The 13,561-nt window shown below is 39.1% G+C and overlaps 1 long non-coding RNA gene across 1 annotated transcript in view; it reads right to left on the bottom strand.

The window, feature by feature from the left end:
- Nucleotides 1-248: 248 nt before the first annotated feature.
- The window catches only part of Gm35206 (predicted gene, 35206), a 71,077-nt gene continuing 57,764 nt past the window's right edge, over nucleotides 249-13,561 (bottom strand). Inside the window, exons 3-5 of the long non-coding RNA NR_155868.1 lie at nucleotides 3,346-3,476; nucleotides 2,979-3,062; nucleotides 249-1,307 (exon numbers count right to left, since the gene is read on the bottom strand). This is a non-coding gene — a long non-coding RNA (predicted gene, 35206). The remainder of the gene's footprint in view (nucleotides 1,308-2,978; nucleotides 3,063-3,345; nucleotides 3,477-13,561) is intronic.

The following is a 13,561-nucleotide window of genomic DNA, read 5'->3' as shown; positions in this document are numbered from 1 at the left end:
TGCTACCAGATGACTCTAACTTTCATAAGCTTATTAGAGTTGAATTGCATCTTGGACCCACTTGGCCTCCCTTTTTCTGTCTCCTTGCTTTTCTTCTTCCCATCTATCTTTATTGTTTTCAAGTTTGTTTTATATACTTCTCTTCGAAATTTTAGGATGGCTTAAAAAAAACAGTGAGTCTAGAAAGGTACAAAAGTCAGTTTAGACCGAGAGAAAGGAAGGCTCCGTTTCTCTGTCTCAAAGACACATTTTTAAAATTTTTTTATTTACGAAGAATCCAGTAAGTCTATTCAAAATTGACTACACGGTGAGCTCATCTGCAGGAAGGAAAAAAATTGCTTATTTTCAATATCTTCAATATAGTTATTGACTTATAGAGCTAAGCACCTCATTGATTTGTGCATAGTGTATCTACATATAGTAAATAAGATTGCTTTCAGCACCCCTCCCCCACCTTCCCAAAACATTCACCGAGATAGCATGTTAAATAGATGTTAGGATGTACTCTCAACCTGTGATGGAGGGAAATTCTGCTTGGTGTTTACTCAGCAAATATTTCTGTCTTAATTGCCAAGATAATTGGAATTCAGCATATGAAGCAGCAATTAGCACATCCAATATGGTCACCCCGCTTTGCAACATCCCCTGCTATGGTTTTCCAGCCATGTATCAGAGAGAAGCAGATGTTTCCAGAGTCTTATTATGCATCACAGCTGTATTGTGCAAGACCAGAATATAACTGCTCTGGATGCTCTGGCCCCACAATGTACCCGTTTAAAAATGATTATCATTGTCATAATCCTAACTTTGGGCAAAGGTTCTGTCAAATTCCTTGGGTTTATTTGTTGGCTTGCTTATTTAAATTAATGCTTTTAGAAATCGCTCTAGCAATAGTAAATCTCACTCTCACATATGTTTGTGGAAAGACTGCTCCTAATGTTAAAGAATCTAGTGTACTGATGCCATCTGGTAAATATTAGAGTAGAATAGATAACATCGTGTGCATCTGTAATGTAAATGCATTCTGTTGTAGACGTGTAAGGTTGGAGAAAAAGACAAAGATTTTTGTCATTGTCCACAGGATACATTCATGGCTCTGGGTTAGCAGGAAGTGGAGGATAGAGCTGTGTGCATGTTTCCCGGTTGCCACCCTTCTCCTCTGCCTGGACATCCACATCTTGCTGCGCTGAATGGATCTTCCCTTTCCGACATTCATTGAATATTTTCCCGGGGCTAAGGCTCTTCAGTGCCTTCCACACAAGTCGGCTGTCTTCCTAATGCTTATCCAAAGGAGCTCCTGTCCAAAGCTGAAAAGATAATTTGCTGGATTAATGAGAGGTGGTGCCAGACCGTATGAAAAGTTTTCATATATTTCCAAGGGCATTGTGGATTCTATTTTTGTTTTAGATTCAGACTTTAAAGCTCATTCCCAAGTGAGATATTATGTTGTAAATCTATCATTTAGTATTCCAAACTGTAATTCAGTGGAGTACAATCTATAATTTTGTAATACATATTAGGAGAAAATTACAGTGGGAGTGGGAAAACAGACCTGGCTATTATCTTTAAGGTGCCAATAAACATCTCATTTGCACTTTTTAATAGTTTAACCAAGACATTCAAAACATTTCTTAAATTGACACCTAATTCAAACCCTAAGACTCACTAGGTCTTGACACTGGGGCACTTGGGATTTTGATTTAGTGACAGTGATAATTGATGTATGTAATAAATGCTATCTATGCCTACATAGAGAAGTTGAGCTATACATTAGGAAAAATAATATGCTGTAACTAGGAAAAAATATGTGAGCCCTCACTTTTTTCCCTTAAGCAAATAAATATTGTGCTTTTTTTCTCTCAATTAGTCTAACACCATCATTACAAACCACCCTTCCTTCCTCCTGAATATATTTACTGTTCTTTGTTTTATCACCACAATTTCCTATTATCATCCTGATTTTCATTAATTTTTCCAGCTCCATATGGGTCTTTATTTGTGTATATATGTGTGGTGTTGGGGGAAGCAGTGTGTATTCATATGGAGGGCAAAGGTGGAGGTCATATATCTTCCTCTTTTGCACTTAGGGGTTTTTTGGGGTTTTTTGTTTTTTGTTTTTTTGTGTTTTTTTTGTGTTTTTTTTGTTGTTGTTTTGTTTTGTTTTTTAGAAACCCAATCACTCACTGATAACAGAACTAACAGATTGGTTAGACTAAATATCCAGGAAGGTATGGGGACTGGCTCGTCAACACATGATGTCATTATGTGGGTCTTATTTAGGAAAACGTTTCTTCAGCTGTAATGGGTGCAGTTTCCTTGTTATGTCTAGAAGATACTCTCTAGAAATAGGCTTCCGAGTCCTTTGGCTTTTGGCTCTTGAACAGTCTTTTTGCTCTTGTTTCCTTGATTTTCCTGGACCCAAAGAGACAAACACATATTCTCTCCTCTTCATGCATCCTAACTCTGCATCTTTAGATTTGAGTATATAACCTGCAGTGAGTTTAGAGGTCAAGAAAGTAGGCAGAGGCTAGAGGAGGAAGAGGAAAAGGGGCTCCAGAACGGACGATAGGAGCATACAAGTGTAAGAAGGAAGAAATGGAGATAATGGCAGTGGGGACAACTGAGTAAGGTAAGGTGGGGTAATACAGAAGGAGAAGAAGAACCAAAAGATAAATAAAACTAAGGATGTATGAAATATAATTTTATAGCCAACTGAGAGAGAGAGAGAAAGAGAGAGAGAGAGAGAGCATGATTAAGTAAAGTTATACTACACATGGTAACAAAGCCCTGCTCACCACCACCACCACGAGCCATAGACTATCATCTACCAAAATTCTCAATGACAGGCATGGGAAACTCCCATTTAGTTTTTGATCTGGTGGTCCAGAAGGCTGCCCTACACAGTATAGACTCCTGTCAGTTTGTCCTCAGCTGTTTCCCAGGGCTTGACGGCAAGATCCTGTGAAGACACTACCTACTTCAGGCAGGGGACTTGGAAGAATTGAACTGGAAGCCTCCTCCCTGAGAATCAGCTCGCCTCAATTCCGAAGGTGCCATGCAAGCTGCCAAAGAAGAAAAGCAATCAATAGCCCTGCCCATCTTTAAGCCTTTGAACCACAGTGACTGGCCTGGCACCATATCCCCAATGGAGCAAGAGCTGCACTTGGAAGACGACCAAATGCTATTTAATTGAAGTTAAGGTGCATTGAATAGGAGGGAAATTCATGTCTGGTACTGCAAACCTAGCCAACCACTAGTGCCTGGAGAGGACATAGAAGCTGAAGAAAACCCTACTACTGCCAACTACTTAAACTAATATACTTTCTAACTATTATAAATACTTACACGTACATCCATAGATTAACGTGGCTATCATGTATCCTCAAGGAAGCTTCATTTTGCAATTGATGGAGACTATTACGGAGATCCATAACTGGTCACAATGAAGAGAATAAGGGGGAACAGAGTGCCCACGCCTAAATGAGTATGAAATTTTGCATATTATTTTTGATGGAGATATTTAACATACTACTGCAAACTTTTACACTTCCAAACTCATCTGATTGATGTCAGATTTTTTAAATTAAGGGAAGGCTTGTATCAGGGAAAACGAGGGCATGCCTTTAGCTTTCTAAATCAATTTTCTTATCAAAATACAGACCTTTTGACCTCAGTTTACATATTCATTTTTTTAAGGCTGAAATAATAAAATTACAGAAGGCATAGGTTGAGAGTTCATCATGAAAATTATGCTTTGCAGGCATAACTGACTTGGTGCTTTTCACAAAACATCACAGCTAGAGGCTGCCCTGACAACCATTGTAGCCTCAGCCACGAGACAGCAGAGCTGGAGGAGAAATGAAGGACACAAGACATCCCATCTTTCTAGCCAGAAACTTTCTGCTCTCTCCTGGTTCATCAATGTGTGCACACACAGCCTCTTCTGACTTATTACTTCTTTAATATATCTTTACTGCTTTCTTGTTGCTCTAACAATAAATGTGATTGTCATATAAAGGAGAGTTACTATTGCTCATGATTCTGGGCTCACTGGGGCATCAGGTATAGTTAGCCATCAAGTTGCAAGGATCCTTCTGTGATTTTCTCTGCCACACAAGGGCTCCAGATCTATGCCACCACGCTTAGAATTTTTACACTACTGCTAGGGAGCTCAAATTAGGTCTTCTACTGCTAGGGAGCTCAAATTAGGTCTTCAGGATTTCAAGAGAAGCACTTTAATAACTGAGCTCTCCCAGTAGCCCTACAATTTGATTCTCTCAAAAAAAACAGAATTTCTTAAACCAATACTTACTTAATTCTGACCATGACGAGCTCATCTTAAAAATACCCCCATTGTAAATGCCACTAACAGATAATCTCATAGTTGATTTTAGTCCTTTCCTTTAGATAACATACTTGCAACACTCCCCAGGTTAGAGTATGTTTCTCGACATCATACCTAAAGCCTTGGCCATCAGATTGCTAAATAAATCATGGGTCTCACAATCCAGGGGCACAGCTATCTAAAAGGGGCCTTAGAACCTGTACTGAACTGAGCAAAAATGAAAGCACAACACAATGACAAAAAGTAAGGCACATTTATAAGAATGTGTTAAAAAAATACTACCAAAAGGGGTGCTTCTCACACTAAGCTCTTACATTGGAAAAGATGAAAAGCTGTAAATTCACAGTCTCGCAAAGCCGGAAGAATTAGATGGCTCCAAATGGAGCAGATGGATGACACAGCCAACATCAGCACCAAGATCAGTGTAATTGGCTTCACCACATCCTGCAGGATGGTGGATGAAAACGCAGAGAAATCAGACACTCCAGAGAAGAAACCTGAAGCAAGCCAACCACAGTGTTTAAAGGGGTAGCAGTAAGATGCAAATGACCAGGAAGAGGAAGGATGCCCCCATGGCAGCTAAAACCCTATTCGGGTCAGAGGAATTGACAGCCAGTCTGATCTGCTGTGAACTTCTGAAAGACCCTACTGACGAGGACGGACCTCTTACTCTGAGATGATTGCATCTACTATAAACCCAGTTGGGGTGACAGAATGGTGGCACACAGATGCCGAAACTTCACAAAATGCCTAGGAATTTTATTGCTGAAGTTATTCTTAAAGACTGTTGAACCACAGCTTAAAAAACTCCTTCAGTCAGCATGGAAGGAAACCGAAAATTATAACCATGCCAGCTACTACCCTGATCAGCCTCGTGGAAGCCACAGAGGCATGGATGTCGTTCTTCTGTTGCAACTGACTGAACAATGCTTTGTCCTTATAACTAGACCCCTTGTCATCAGTTAAGTTTCTCTATGTAGAACATACCAGAACTTTTTTTTTTGGTTAGCACATTTGTAAAGAATCCATTTCAGCAAAATGAAAATGCCCAAACTCTCATGGATGCTTGATTCAAGGAGAACTAGAGAACAGATATCAGGAAGGTGAGATGGTCACCAAAAGTTGTGGTCCTAGAGCAGGATAGAACTGTGAATTAACATATTTTACCAAAATTCAAACTACTGTGGTACCTGCAATCCAGCTTTACTCTAATTAACAGATTCTAGCCTCGTACATAGATGTTTTAAATTATGTACCAAGAATCTAATTAGGGCTGGCAGTGCAGTTCAGTGAGTGAATGCTTTCTTAATATGCAAAACACTCTCAACTATAGTGTGTATGCACACAGAAAAAAACAACAAAGAAAATAAATTGTACTGTAGAAATAAAATGTGATATTGGAAACACGTTAAACAACAAGAGAAAAGCAAACCAAGAATTTCTATGGAAAGAGCAAAAAAAAAAAAAAAAACAAGAAAACTGGCAAAAATTGCAAAGAGAAATATGCCAGTTGTTAATACTTGGTATGAAAGTGGGTCTTATTGTCATAGTCCCTGTTGATATTAAGGAGAAAGAGAGAAAGAGAGTGAGATCCTACACACAATTTTGCCTACATTATTTGAAAACATATGTTCCTTTAAATGCATAAACTGAATACAGTATGAACTAAATCATTTGAATATCCCTACAACAGTTATGGAAATTGCTCTGGTAGTTTAAAAACTTCTCTCAAATAAATCCCTGGGCCCAGATGGTTTCACTAGAGAATTCTTCCAGGCATTTAAAGAAGAACTAACCAAGCACAGCTTGACACAACACCTTTCAGGAAACAGGAGGGAACACTTACAATTTATTTTAGAAGGCTAAACTTACTATGATAACAAAAGCAAATACTGCCCAAGCAAAGAAGGAGCAGGAAAGGACGCTATGGAACAAATTCCTCAGGATAGAATTCATTAAAACCCTTCAGTAACAAGACTAGTAGTTTACTTAGTCAACAAAATGACTCTAATAGTCTTTATACAAAATTACATAGTGTGAGTATTCACCTACAGTGTACAAGGCTACCTGAACAGTATAGTGTCAGTCATTGACATTTCTGTGTCAATGAGTGAAGACAAAAAAAAATCCATGACCATATCAACTGAAGCTCATGAAACATTTGAGATGACAAAGTTCAACACCAATTTATATCATTTGATTATTCCTCTTTACTTGCTCCTAATCTATTTCTTTAAAAGGCTTTCTTTTTTTCTACTGTGTTGTTAGAACGTAGAAAGCAAGAAATATAGTGTGTATCCATTCTCTAGAGCTGCTATAACAAGCACCTACATCAGTCTGGGATGACATTTTCAGCCTCAGAACATGAAGTGATGACCAAGGACAGGAAATAAGTATAGCAAAAAGTTGAAGCCAGTAAGTTATCAACAATCATATAGTAAGAGACAAAAGAATAACAGAGAACAATAGAGCTAAGAGAAGCAGGGAGAGCCAAAATAGTATACAGATGTCTTCGACCATAGATGGCAATATGGTGCGAGCCACAGAGAATCAGAATCGTGTGCACCTATATGATTTGTATGAAAAATATTCCCCTGTACACTTTTATTGTGTGTTAGAAGGGAAGACAAAAGATCTTCATGGATTTTTAAAACCATGCATTACTTCAGTTGAGTGTATAATGAGAACTACCAAATTCTAGAGGAGATTTGAATTGAGATATTTATGCACTCCATCTCACTTACATATATAATCCTTTTCCTAGAAGCTGACTGATCATGTTGCTCACAGAGTGACAACAAGTAAAGCCCTGTCAGTTATATTTCCAAAATCTCAATTTGAAGTTCATTATAAACATAAAATGCTGTATGTCATTTCTGAGCCAGTTGATAAGGTATCACTTTGATGTAATTATATCATGGCCTCTATCAATCATCTCTTTCTCTCTTCTTACAATTTCTCAATGCATTCAACCTAAACAGCTTAGTTGACACTATCCAAAGAATCCTCAGAAAATTTTTAAATTGCTCATAAAGAGTCCAAAGTTTCCAGTCGTAATTATTAGACAGAATAGCCAGCCAGAAGTCACGGCATCGCATCACTAAAAGCATTAATCACTCAATTTTGTCCAAGAGAAGTTACTTAATGTCTGTGATGCCATTCTTGGTTTAAAAGAAAAGAAAAAAATTAATAAAAGAAATAATGGTTTCTTCAAGTAGCTCACAAAAGTCCTTGGCAAGAAAAAAATAGTCATAACTCATTGACTCCATCCTTTGAAAGGGACTTTAGAAACATTGAGTTTTGTGAATCTCAAATAATACAGATTTGAGGTCAGCGAGATAACCCATTTATTACAGTAACTGATATTTAATCATAAGGATCTAAAAGTTTGTTCTCCAAGCCCCATGAGAAAGAACCAGCCAGACATGGTGACATAAAACTATATTCCCAGCAACTCCTTAGGACTGGCCATTAGCAAATAGGCAGTTCCTAGGGCCTACCCGCAGGTACCTAGCAACAGCTTTCACCTGCCGCGGCAAGGTGTGGCCCATGAAAGCACATCCCTATGACACCCCAGGTCTCTCTCTTTTGCTGCTCTCGGTTTCCTTTCCATGTCTCCCTCCTTCTCTGTCTTATTCACACGTTCAGCCCCATCCTCTGTGTTTCTGTCTTTGTCTCTGTCTCTCTGTTCTTTCTCCTTTCCTCCTTCCCTCCCTTCTTCCCCCTCTCATGTGCCACCCCAACATAGCCTTTCGTCCTCTCTCTTCCCCCAATAAACCTCTTATACTAGATCTGTTGGGTGGTGTAGTTTCTTAGCTAGTGATACACTTGGGCATAGGCCTGTTGAAGGCATCCCACCTTCTCCAATTTACACTATCATTGGTGCTGTGACTGGGGCAGTGGGAGGGCTCTCCTAGTGTCCAGCCACACAGGAACCCTACTCTCCTGATCTACCCACAAAAGATCCACTCTCTGGTACATTGGTCACTTTGGATTCCACCTACCACCAGCAACTGGTGAGTTCTCCTTCCTCAGTCATTCTTGCCTGAGTCTGACCATTTCTCTTAGATGAGTCTCCCTGTTTTCCAAGCATGGTTTTTGTTTGTTTGTTTTTTGTTTGTCTGTTTTTGCCTCCTGTCTTTATTCATTCAGAGTATCTTTCCTCAGGTGCTTAACCCCTGGACCCTGTTCAGTGTTTGATGACCCACTGGCCAGCTTGTGCCCCAGACTCAGAGATCCCTCTATACTTCACCATCTCTATACCATCATCCACCTCCTTGCTCCCCTTGGTATGCCTTTTGGAGAAACTTAACACTTCTACACTTAGTGCTCAACTTAAGGGCTTCTAAACTTACTTGCCTTTGCAGTTGAACCTGCCCTCAATATGCTGCCCAAGTGATGAGGGAAGTGTGAACAAATTCCCCTTTTCTTATTTCTTTTTTCCTTGCTCCAAGCCCCCCCACAACACACAAATACCTCCATCATTCACACAAACACACATGCACAAACACACAATCACATTAACACACATATATTCATTGAATGAATAATAGATATTTTTAAGAGGTCTGCAGCCCTATAGGAGGAACAACAATATGAACTAACCAGTACCCCCCAGAGCTGTGTTGCTAGTTGCATATGTAGCAGAGGATGGCCTAGTCGGCCATCAATGGGAGGAGAGGTCCTTGGCATTGCGAAATTCATATGCCCCAGAACAGGGGAATGCCAGGACAAGAAAGTAGGAGTGGGTGGGTTGGGGAGCAGGGCAGGGAGAGGGTATAGGGGGCTTTGGGAATATAATTTGAAATGTAAATAAAGAAAATATCTAATAAAAATATGGAACCCCCCAAAAAATCTTTTTAAAGAATTGTTTAATAGAAGGTCCCACAATCATTCAAGAATTTGTTGTCACACCTGCCAGAAAACCAGGTATGCTCCCTGCAGACCTCTGCTCTCTTTGTTCCCCTGGATCCAGTCTCATCCCCAACTCTTCAGCAGAACACCTGTGGCTTCTCCATGTCCACATGTCCTGTAGATTCCACAAACCATCCCCTTCAGAAACTCCCTCCCCACATCCATTGCTCTGTCACAACCTCCAACCATAGCAGGTACCCCCTGCTAACCCAAGGATGGCTTCTCCCAGGGCAACACCTAGGCTGGAGGCAGATACACACCTCTCCTTCTTCTGATCCCCAAGTTCAAATTCCCCAGTCTCATTGCCAGCTCTGTAGTCTCCTTTTCCTCTCTGAACCTACCCCCAGAGGATCAGAAAGATCTTCTCTCCCAACCTTCCTTCCTGCAACTCACTCCACTGTCCCAGCAACCAACACTAGGAGACATTCACTGGAAGCACGTCTGCTGAGCAGGCCAGAGAAACAAGAAAACCAACTGAAGACCTTCATCACTCCTCCCATAGTCTCATCCCTAGCTCTGCAACAGAACACCAATTGCAGCCTTCCTTCTCCTCTGCCCATATCGCTTATGAATTCTACAGAGCATCCCCTCCTTACCTCCCCCTCCCACCTATCACTTTATCCCAGCCCCAAACTTCAGCAGGTACTCTCTGCTAACCTACATATCACTCCTGCCAGGAAAGCAGACAACTGTCTGTAGATCTTGCTTTCTTCTTATGCTCCTCTAGAGTAGTAGTTCTCACCCTTCCTAATGCTATGACCTTTTACTACATACAGTTCCTTATTTGTGGTGAACCCCCAACCATAAAATTATTTTGTTGCTACTCCATAATGCTAATTTGGCTGCTATTATGAATCATACTGTAAATATCTGATATGCAGGATAGCTGATATGCAACCACTCCCAAAGGGGTTGTGACCCACAGCTTGAGAACCACTGCCCTACAGCCAACCCTTCCCCACCCAGTACAATAGCAGACCTTCTGGAATGACCTTTTTGTACCACATTCCAAGAAGACAAAATGACTGAACACTCTGTTCTCCTTTTTTTCAATGAACCCCTTAAGACTCTTAGCATATCACCATTCTTAAGTGGCCACAACTATCAGCTCCAAAGAGAAGTTTATACCAGGCAACACACAGCTACCACACTCTCACAAAACCATAGAGAAAACAGAAACCAAGAAACAAAATACCCACCCAACAAAGACAAACCCTGAAATCAGCACCTAGACTTTTAATCATCCCAATCACAGGTGTCTAGACATCAACATAAAAACAGCCAGGACAATACGTCTCCACTAGAGCCCAGATAACCTACCAGAGTAGGCCCTGAGTATTCCAACATAGCTGAAGCACAAGAAAACGACCTAAACACTGCCTATATGAAGATGATAGAAATCTTTAAGGAGGTAATAAGTAAATCCTATAAAGATATTCAAGAACATACAAACTGTGAAAAAAGTAAAAAAAAAAATCTCTTAAAGAAATGCAGAAAAACATAAACAATAGAAGGAAATTAATAAGACAGTTCAAGACGTGAAAATGGAAATAGATCAATTAAAAAAGTGAGGGAATGTTGAAACAACAAAAAATACCAATTTAAAGTAATACAGAGGAAAGCTTCACTATCAGAATATGAGATAAAAGAAAGAATTTCAGACTTTGAATATGTGATAGAAGAAATGGATACATCACTCAAAGAAAATGTTAAATCTAAAAAACCCCTGACCCAAAGCATCCAGGAAATCTGGGACACTATAAAAGGACCAAACTTAAGATTAATAGGAATAGAGGAAGAAGAGTCTCAGCTCAAAGGCCCAGAAAATATTTAACAAAATCATAGAAGAAAAATTTTCTAACCTAAAAGAGGAGTTGCCTATAAAGGTACACAAAGCATACAGAACATCAAATAGATTGAACCAGTAAAGAAAGTTGCCTCAACATATAATAATCAAAACATTAACACAGAGAACATAAAAGATATTAAAAGTTGTAGTGGAAAAAGTAACATACAAAGGCAGACCGATTAGAATTATACATGACTTCTCAGTGGAGACTCTAAAAGCCAAAAAAACCAGAACAGGTGTGCTGCAGACTCTGAGAAACAAGGATACAAGTTCACAATATTTTATACCCAGTAAAACTTTCAGTCACCATAGATGGAGAAAAGAAGATATTCCATGGCAAAACCAAATTTAAGCAAAATTTATCTAAAAATACACTCCTACAGAAGGTACTAGAAGGAAACTGGCCATTTAAGGAGATTAACCCATAAAGCACAGTGATTTGAATTATTTCAGACAGCAAAATCTAAAGAAGGGAAGCTCAAGCAAATATATCCCACCACACCCACCACCACCACCACTTCCTAAATAACAGGAATCAGCAATCATTAGTCATTGCTGTCTCTCAATATCAATGGCCTAAGTTCCCTAATAAGAAGACACAGAGTAACAGAATGGATGCAAAAACAGAATCCATCCTTCAGCTGCTGTCAAAAAGCATACCTCAACATCAATTACCTCAAGGTAAAGGGTTGGAAAAGAATATTCCAAATGAACCTAAAAACCAGGAGCACCCAAGTTTGTAAAAGAAACAGTACTACAGCTTCAATCACATATTGACTTTCACACACTGGTAGTAAGAGACATTGGTACCCACGATCACCAATGGAGAGGCCATCTAGACAAAAACAAAACAGAGAAATAATAAAGCTAACAGATGTTATAAATCAAATGGACCTAACATATTTACAACACTTCACCAAAACACAAAGGAATATACCTTCTTCTCTGTAACCCATGGAACTTTCTATTAAACTGACAACATACTCAGAAACAAAGTAAGTCTCAATAGATACAACAAAATTGAAATAATTCTCCACATCATATCAGACCACAGTGGATTAAAGCTAGTTACCAACTACAACAGAAACAACAAAAAGCTTACAAACTCATGGAAACTAAACAACTCTCACTAAATGACCACTGGGCTAATGACTACTAGATCAATGACTACTGGGTTTATAAAAAGAGATGTTAAAGACTTCCTAGATTTCAATGAAAATGAATACACAACATACCCAAACTTAAAGGATACAATGAAAGAAAGCCATGCTAAGAAGAAAGTTCATACCATTAAGTGTCTTCATAAAAAAGTTGGAGAGGCCTCATACTAACAACTTAATAGCACACTAAAAAGCTTTAAAACAGAAAGAAGAAAACACATCCAAAAGGAAGTAGATGGCAGAAAATAATCAAAGTCAGGGCTGAAATCAATAAAATAGAAACAAAGAGTAAAGAGTAAAATACAAAGAATCAATAAAAATAGAGTTGGTTCTTTGAGGAAAATCAACAAATAGATAAACCCTTATCAAAACTAAAAGATGGAGCGAGAATATCTAAACACAATCAGAAAGGAAAGGGAGGCCATAACAAGAGATAAGAAAGAAATCCAGAGAATCCGAAGGACATGCTTTAAAAAGAAAATGTACTCCACAAAATTGCAAAATCTAAGCAGGAATTATTTTCTTGATAGGTACTACTTTCCAAGTTAAGTCAATTTTAGTAGACCTATAACCTGTAATAAATAGAAACAGTCATTAAAAGTCTTGCAAACAAAGAAACAAACAAACAAACACTTTTGGCCAGATGGTTTTAGCAAAGAATATTACCAGACTTTCAAAGAAGAGTTAAAGTTGATACCTCTTCAATTATTTCCCAAAATAGAAACAGAAGGAACATGGTCCAATTCATTTTAAGAGGCCACAGTTACTCTGATACCAAAAACCACATAATGACTAAACAAAAAAAGGTTATCACAGATCAATTTCAATTGTGAACAGAGATTCGAAAAGACTCAATAAAATGCTTCAAACCAAATCCAACAATAAATCAAAAAGATCATCCACCATGATCAGGCATGCTGTATCCCAGAGATGCAGGTATGGTTCAACATATGAAAATCAGTAAATGTAATTGTACTCCTGCATAAAACATCATGACCAAGAAGCAAATTGGGGAGGAAAGGGTTTACTCAGCTTATACTTCCACATTGCTGTTCTTCACCAAAGGAATTCAAGACAGGAACTCAAGCAGGGCAGAAACTTGGAGGCAGGAGCTGATGCAGAGGCCATGGAGGGATGCTGCTTACTGGATCGCTTCTGCTGGCTTGCTCAGCCTGCTTTCTTATATAACCCAGCACTATCAGCCCAGGGATGACACCACCCACAATGAGCTGGGCCCTCTTTCCTTGGTCACTAATTGAGAAAATGCCCTATAGATGGATCTCATGGAGGCAT

This window comes from Mus musculus, chromosome 10 (genome assembly GCF_000001635.26).
Source record: "Mus musculus strain C57BL/6J chromosome 10, GRCm38.p6 C57BL/6J".
Lineage (NCBI taxonomy): Eukaryota > Metazoa > Chordata > Mammalia > Rodentia > Muridae > Mus > Mus musculus.
Note: the sequence above shows the minus strand (reverse complement) of the source record. Positions and strands in the feature narration are given on the sequence as shown.